This window comes from Ovis aries, chromosome Y, assembly GCF_016772045.2.
Source record: "Ovis aries strain OAR_USU_Benz2616 breed Rambouillet chromosome Y, ARS-UI_Ramb_v3.0, whole genome shotgun sequence".
NCBI lineage: Eukaryota > Metazoa > Chordata > Mammalia > Artiodactyla > Bovidae > Ovis > Ovis aries.
The window spans coordinates 10747897-10755605 of NC_082741.1; the positions used below are offsets into that span (position 1 = coordinate 10747897).

Below are 7709 nucleotides of genomic sequence, written 5' to 3' on the forward strand. Positions count from 1 at the left end.
AAACATAGTAGTTTTAAAAATTTAACTGGGGGTTAATTACAATACAATATTGTGATGGTTTCTGTCATGCATCAACATTAATAAGCCGTAAGTGCACAGGTGTCCCACCCATCCTGGAGCCGCTCCCACATCCCTTCCTACGCTATTCTTCTGGGTTGTTCCAGACTCCTTGCTTCACATGCCCTGCTTCGTGCAGATGAAAACGTGGATGATGATTTTTCTACACAAAATATGTAATTTTCTCTATTTCACATGTGAGAAAATGGGTGCAGATGTTTCTACATGAAATAGGAAACTGGCATTTCGCATTTGAAAATCTACTTGTGTAATTTTCTTCATCATATGTGGAATCTTATCTGTTTCCCAGAGGTACATCTGTGCACATGTTTTCCTACATGAATGGGGAATTCTATATATTTTAGATATGAAAAGTTGAGCATATACTTCCCTTCTTGAATTCTGAAACTGTATACATTTCCTATATGAAAATCTCAATGAAATTTTACTGACATGAAGTGTGTAATTAAGATCTGGGGAAGCGATATGGAATTGAAATTATCTCAATTTCATAAACAAAATTCTGGGCACCACCATTTCCTTGTGAAATACTTAATCCTTTGTATTTCTAATGTATAAAACAAGGACTGTCCACCATGAAATATGGAGTTCTCTATATTTCCTGTATCAAAATCTAGGCATTATTCTCCTTCATGAAAGTTGGACTTCTCTATATTTCATATCTGAAGACCAGAATGAACATTTTCCTGTGAGAAATAAAGAAATCTATGCATTTCATAGATTTCAGGAGCCACTGGTTCTTCAGTCTCTGAAACACCTGTTAGCATTTGTGTCTCTGTGTGTTGCACATGTGTGTGTACATGTGTGTACTTGTATCACCTGTTTGTGTGTGTGGGTCTGTGAGTGTGTCAGGCCTAAGGTAGGTGCTCAGTGTGAAACACCAGACATCCTAGGAGACAGAGTGTGAGCAGTGGAAACTGTCCAGGCACTTAACCTGAGTGTGCCCACCTTAACTATGGGGCCTGGAGGTAGAGTAACTAATGGTCAGGAGGGGCACTTTGGGCCACTTGAAACACTTACAGGAATACCTCTGTTCCTCTGGGAAGTGCATCCCCAGGCGCACATCCTTAACTACCCAGGTGCCTCCTCTAAGCCGCAGGCCGGGGGTAAATGCCAAGAGCTGACAGACAGTAGGCCAGGGGCTCCAGAGGGGCTAGGCTAGGGGCTGCACTGTGGGGCTCAGACAGCTGGCCGAGGAAAGTGCACTGCTTCTTCCTCAGAGGATGGCTGCATTCTTGACACTGCTCAAGCCTAAGGCACAAGTTTAGGGATGACTCTAAAGCACGTGCACATCCGTGAGGTTGGCATAAGCCCTCCCCCAACCCGCCCACCTTCCCCCACCCCCTCCACCGTGCACTCCCCTTCAACCCCCCAACCCTGCCCCCTTCCCTCCTACTCCCCCCACCCCCAACCCGTGGCTTGCAGTTTGGATCGGAAGTGAGCAACTCTGGACCTGAGGTACCCAGGAAACCTGTCTGACCTGTGTGGATCCCTGAGCACACGGAGTCGCCCACTGCCCCAGGGGCAATTTCAAGTTTGAGGATGATTGCAGCGGCAGGTGCCCTGGCTCTCCCAGTCGCTCCTCAGGCACTGCTACATTGTTAGGCAGGCAAACGACTTGCGAGGACACGCCCCCTTTGCACTGGACCGGGTTTGGCCGCTCTTCACCTGCTGCCAGAAGGCCCAGAATTCCAAGGGGCGTGTCCAAAGAGCTAACGCCTTTAGGCTCCATTTGATTGGTTCTGTGATGAGGTCTGGAGGTCAGGGTGGAGAGTTCAACCCCTTCCCGCCACCATATTAGACGTGCGCAGTGGCACAGGGTTCTGCGCATGTGTCTCTTCCTTTCCCTGTTCGTTGGCTGTGGGCAAGTAACCCGTTCGAGTACCACGTATACTGTGGCGGGTGGGCGGACTGTGCGGGCTGTCTGCTGTGGTCTAGTGTCCAGCTTGTTTGCAGCTTGGGGCTACGGCGAGAACAACATGGAGAGTGAGACGGGGCCAGAGGAAGGCGGCAGCACTCCAGGATCCTGGATCTTAGTTGTGAGCCCGGGCCTTCACGAGGGAGGAGCCCTGGGGCCTACCAGCCTGGTGGGGGCGGCAGAGGCGTTGCAGGCCCTAGGTGGTGTGCCAGGCGAGGAGGCCGCCCTTTTCTGGGTGGAGGAAGGTGCGGCCCTGGAAGAGGGAGACATGGTGGGAATCGGGCAGGAATTAGACAGGATTCGCTGGTGTAAGACATCATGGAGGACACGGAGGTGGTGGTGTACCAGGAGCAGAAACAGGTGTCCTCGGAGGAGCAAGGCCAGGAACATCCAAGGCCTGGAGCCCCGAGTGACCGGCTTGCGCTGGAGGCACTGGTGGCCCTGCAGCTGGAGTTGGATCCTGTGAATAAGAAAGCCCAAAGGGCGCATGCTCGCCTGAAACATAAGAACTGTCAGAGGCGGAGGGTGCATCTAGAACACAGAAGTGCCATCATCCAGGGAATCCCTGGCTTCTGGGTCGAAGTTGTATCCCTTGGTGTGGTGCTTGTGAATTTATTTATTTATTTTTTTAACCTGGGCTACTGCAGGAGCAGTTTACAGATCTGGCACTTCTGGTACAAAATTTACTTTTTTGGATAATGTGTATTGGTTACCGTCCTGCATATCTGTTCCTGAAAGTAGGTGTGATGTCCTTGCGTTCTGGTTAGCACAACCTATACTTGGGCTTTATTTGCAGAGGTCTCAATCACAATTGTCATTAGCACCAGGGACTCTTCAGAGAAAAGGCTTGTCTGGAATCCAGTTCTTCTCCGAAAAGCTGAGTGAATTTGGGGGTGAGGTTGTGATGAGTAAGTGGTCATACCTGTTCTAGCTAGGAGTGCTTGTTTTGCACAAGTAAGCTAACTTTCAAGGGGCTGCGATGAAGCTTATGCTCTTAGGAAGAGAACCTCCGGATAGTGCATGCGTAGGCACAGCCTTGGACCTTATTCAGCATTCATACAGTTTGCGTCAACAGAAATGTGACGAGTTAACTAGTAGCAAGTTGAAGTCAAACAATGCCATTCTACTCTTTAGGCTAGCTTTGTTTTTCCAGCACTTTTCCCTCTAGCATCTAGAGGCTCCTTGACTTAAAGCAGTTTATGAACCACCCCCAAATGTCGATTTTGATGAGCAACCAAGATGAGGACATGCTTCACTTCATGACCAACTTGAAGGTCAGGCAGGGGACAGTGATGATTGTGGAGGGGAGGTGACTGGGCGGGGACATGGTTTATCCCTAAAACGTGGAAGGACAGCTCTTCTGTAAAGAGGTTGCACACCTACCCCACCCCCCAGCTCCCCACACTTTGTCCTGGCAGGTGGAGGAATACAGGCACCCCACCCATCACTGCAAGATCACATTGTCCTTTCGGAGGAATAGGTATTTCCAGAATGAAGTGATTGTTAAGGAGTATCTGATTAACGTCACTGGTAAGAAGCAGCTCCCTGGATTTGGGAGGTGGGAGCAGAAAAGTGTAGGTTGAATTGGAAAGTGATTTAGATCTTTCTCCCATATGCCTTTTCCTGCAGGATATCAGGCATCTTGTTCGACTCCAGTTCAGTGGTACCAGGGGTTTGAACGTAAGGCATACAGCCGCAGGCACCATGACAGCAGCGTTAACTTCTTCAACTGGTTCTTTGACCACAACTTCTCAGGGTCTGACTGGATTGCTGAGGTGGGGTCCCATGTAGCCACTGGGCCAGAACTGGTGATAAATGTTGGAGTTGGTGGTGGTACATGGGAGGGCTCATGGTCTGGCCAGCCCTGTGCTGACCTTGCTCATTTCCCTGGCAGATCATCATAAAGGATCTGTGGCCCAATCCTTTGCAGTACTATGTGAAGAGGAAGGCTCCACCACAAGAGGTGCTGGAAGGACAAGAGGTGAGGCGCCCAGGGTCTGAGCACTGGCATATGTGTTGTCCGGGAACTTGAGTCATTTATTTCACTTGTGGAGAAAGTGAGACTCCGTGGAATACACAGTGACACCAGGGCATGAAGGAATCACCAAGAGACAGGACTGTAGTGAAGAAGAGGTTCTAACTAGAGAAGCTTGAGGCAGAGGAAGTGGCCTGGCCAGGCCAAAGTCACTCCAGTTTAAGTCAGCTGCACATCTCTGAATTGTCATTCCGTGGCCAACAAGTCCACCCTCAGGCTCCTCTTAAATTGGGACCCACCTGCTATTCCTCATGAAGTCCCCTTTCCAGAAAGGTCTGTGAGTCTCCTTTGTGCAAGGCGGTTCCCCCACTGACCCATCATTTGATTCCATTTTGATCATCACACTTGTTATGTGTTTTAAATTTCTTTCACACCTTTTTCATCTGCCACCCTCATTCTGAGGATACTGACCACTGTGCCGGATTATGGAGAAGAGTCTTTTATTTATTTTAACTGGAGGGTAATTATTTTACAATACCATGACAGGTTTTGCTCTACATTGGCCAACATGTGTCCCCCCAAATGCTGAACCCATCACCCACCGACCTGCCCTACCTGTCTTTCTGGGTTGTCCCACAGCATGACTTTGGTTGCCTTACTTCATGCATCAAACTCGCACTGGTCATCTGTTTTACATAAGCTAATGTAAATGTTTTAGGGCTATTTTCTCATATTAACCCACCATCACCGTCTCCCACTGAGTCGAAAGTCTGTTCTTTATATGTCTCTGTCTTACTTGCTGCCCTGCATGTTGGATGTTCGGTATCACTTACAAGGTCCTCAACTCCATATATTTGTGTTAACGTACAGTGTTTGTTTTTCTCTTTCTGACTTACTACACTCAGTGTAATAGGCACCGCACTCATTCCATTTCATTAGAACTGACCTAGATTTGTTCCTTTTTAGAGCTGAGTAACATACCATTGTGTATCTGTACTCCAACTTCCTTATCCCTTCATGTACCCATGGACATGTAGGTTGCTTCCATGTCCTAGCTGTTGTAAATAGTCCTATGGTGAAGACTGGGATGTGTGTGTTTTTTACTCTGTGCTTAGAGGAAATGTAAAAGGTCACAGACACTCTTCCCTGGGAACTGACTTGAAAGATTCAAGGTGTCTTTAGTGTTTTTAGAGAGGATAGGTTTACATATTTCTTTCTCTCTCTGTTTTGAAAGGAACCCGCTCCCCCCAGATTTTGAGAAACTTACAATGGAGTGTCCTCATTTACCTAAAATAGAAAACCAAAGAAGCTGCTTCACATGAAGATCAATGGCCAGCATAGTTCTCTTGGATGGGAAATTGATGAAGAGTGGTCTGGTGCTGAAATGGATTGAGCGGGAGACACAAATAAACCTGAAATAATTGTGAAGGATAAATAAAAAGCATCTACTGCCTGTGTCTGCACATTGTTTGTGCAGGATTTCACGACAAACACTTCAGCTGCCTGTAGGATTCTCAGTTTACTGCGCGTGAATTACCATCCATGGAGATTTGTAGAGAGGGTTAAGTCATATGTTGGGGTTGTGTCGGGGACGCAGTTCTTCCTATGGGGAGGGGGTTGGGGAGGATGGAGAAAGAAGATGAAGGGCCCATTAACTGTGTGTATGGAAGTTTTACAAGAGAAATGTGGATGTTCATGGAGAGGGTCTGGTGAACAAGGACCAGAGATTGAAACAGTGGAACACAAAATTTTGTTGGAAGCTGGTGCCCCAGGTATCTTCTCTGTCGCATATCATCAGACATTTTAAGAGTACAGGACAAAGAAAAGGCCTTCACATTCAACTCACTATGAACCTAGAAGGCCATATGTATATGAGCGTGTATATGAGTGCACAGTCAGCTTTGCTGAGAGTCCGCTTCCCAGAGCTAGGTTTCCAGGTAACATCTTAGGGCATCAGGTATAAGGTATATGGAGGGGGGCTGTGGCCTAGGGAGAAAGTGAGGGGTGGGAAGGCAGTGAGGATATTAGTTGCTGGTAAAAGTGACCAGGGGAAAAGATAAATTGCAAGGAATCAGATAAAGGAAAACTAATCCCGTCATAGATGTTTGAGGTCATGTGAACTCTGTTGTTTTTTCCAAGAACTCAGTTTAGGTACAAAGTGTGCAGGGGTAGAAGTGAGGGGAGTGAGGATGTTAGCGCCAACCTACCCAGCCATGTGCTCTGTGTCCCATGCTGCTGCTGCCATGGCTCGGGTAAATATTCCTTTTTCAAGGAAAGCTTAAGCTATTTGCCCAAGGGCCTCTATCAGGCCAAGGTGTAGAAATAACATTTTTCTCACGAGCCCTCTGGTGACAGTTTCCCTTCCGTGCTGAATGGCTCAGCACAGAATGTTTTCAACCACAACAGACCTGTCTTTTATCTAGGGCTTTGTCGCTACTCTGTTCAAGGGCCAATGGGAACACCTGAAGCATATGGAGCTCACTGAAGGACTGCTCAGCACTTAGGGTGGTCCTTCTGAAGTAGATGACTGCTTTCCAGAATTGTGTCCATGTCTGGATTGGGCAAAGGACAGACTGGCACAAGTAGGGTAGGGAAAGTTCAACATCTGTACCCCAAGTGTTGCCCTCTCATCCCAGATAGAATGGCTCCAACATGGGCATGCCTGAGGGTGATGTCCCACATGAAGTTCTCACTCTACAGCTTTTCTCCCTGAAGCAGCATCTCTTCTGAGGGCAAAGGGTAAATGTTGAACGTCAAAGTTCACGGGTTTATGGATGTCCCCTTCAACATGCCCTGAACGAGATTCCTGCTCAGGGCCAGCTTTTCCATTTGAATATCTACACCCCGGCTTTGCTCCTACAGAGATGCGTCTACAGCTCTAGAAGGCAAGGCGTGGCCTTCTCTGGGTGATTTCTGAACAAGCGGCCCAGGAGACACTGGAAACATGTCTTCTTAACTTTCTTAATCTGTAAACTTCAAAGAATCCTTGGGGCTCTGGCAGGCTGGTACCTGTCTTTCTTAGTGCTAGTTCAAAACAAAACAAAGCAGAAATGATGGTGTAGTAACTCTACAGCAGGTGTGAGATAGCATATTGGGGCATGGATTTCGGGACCTTAGACTGGGTCATTCTGGGGACTGCATGGCATTTATCCACATTCAGAAGTTTTAAGCATTGCAAAGAAGATAGAGACAAGAAAAGTTTAGGACAGTGTCCCCCAGCGCCTAATATTTCCTACCAGTGCTTCAGGACCAGGGGTGACTTTAGCTCTAACCTGTCCTGGAGTGAAGTGCAGAGATAGTCATGGATCGGTTAGTAAATCTGAACTGTGGATGGTTGACTGGATGGTCATTCTCTGGAAACTTGCCATGACTTGTGTCCCAGACTCTTTAAGGCTTTCACTTGGGCCCTAAAGTCTAGTTGCTATTAGATTTGACTGCACACTCGGATGTGTTGTGTAAGGTTTTCTTCCACTGCATATCAATGCATGTGAGACTTGGCGGATTAGTGATAAATTCATGAGCATTCTGGCTCAATCAGCCTGAGCTGCGTTTGCTTCCTGTGCCCTGGATGTGTTCATGTTTTTCTATGTTTAGAATGAAGACTGGGTGTGTCCATTGTGTTTGCCCATGATTGTGAGTTGATATTTCTTCCTGTGAGTCTGCCTGTGCCTCCTGTCTTCTTTCATGTTGCACCCATGCTTGTGCCATTATGCACAGCTCTGCTGCTATATCTGTCTT

At 47.5% G+C, this 7709-nt stretch overlaps 1 pseudogene; it reads left to right on the forward strand.

The window, feature by feature from the left end:
- Window positions 1–2057: 2057 nt before the first annotated feature.
- LOC132658899 (testis-specific Y-encoded protein 3-like) lies at window positions 2058–6475 on the forward strand (annotated as a pseudogene).
- The last annotated feature ends 1234 nt before the right edge of the window (window positions 6476–7709 follow it).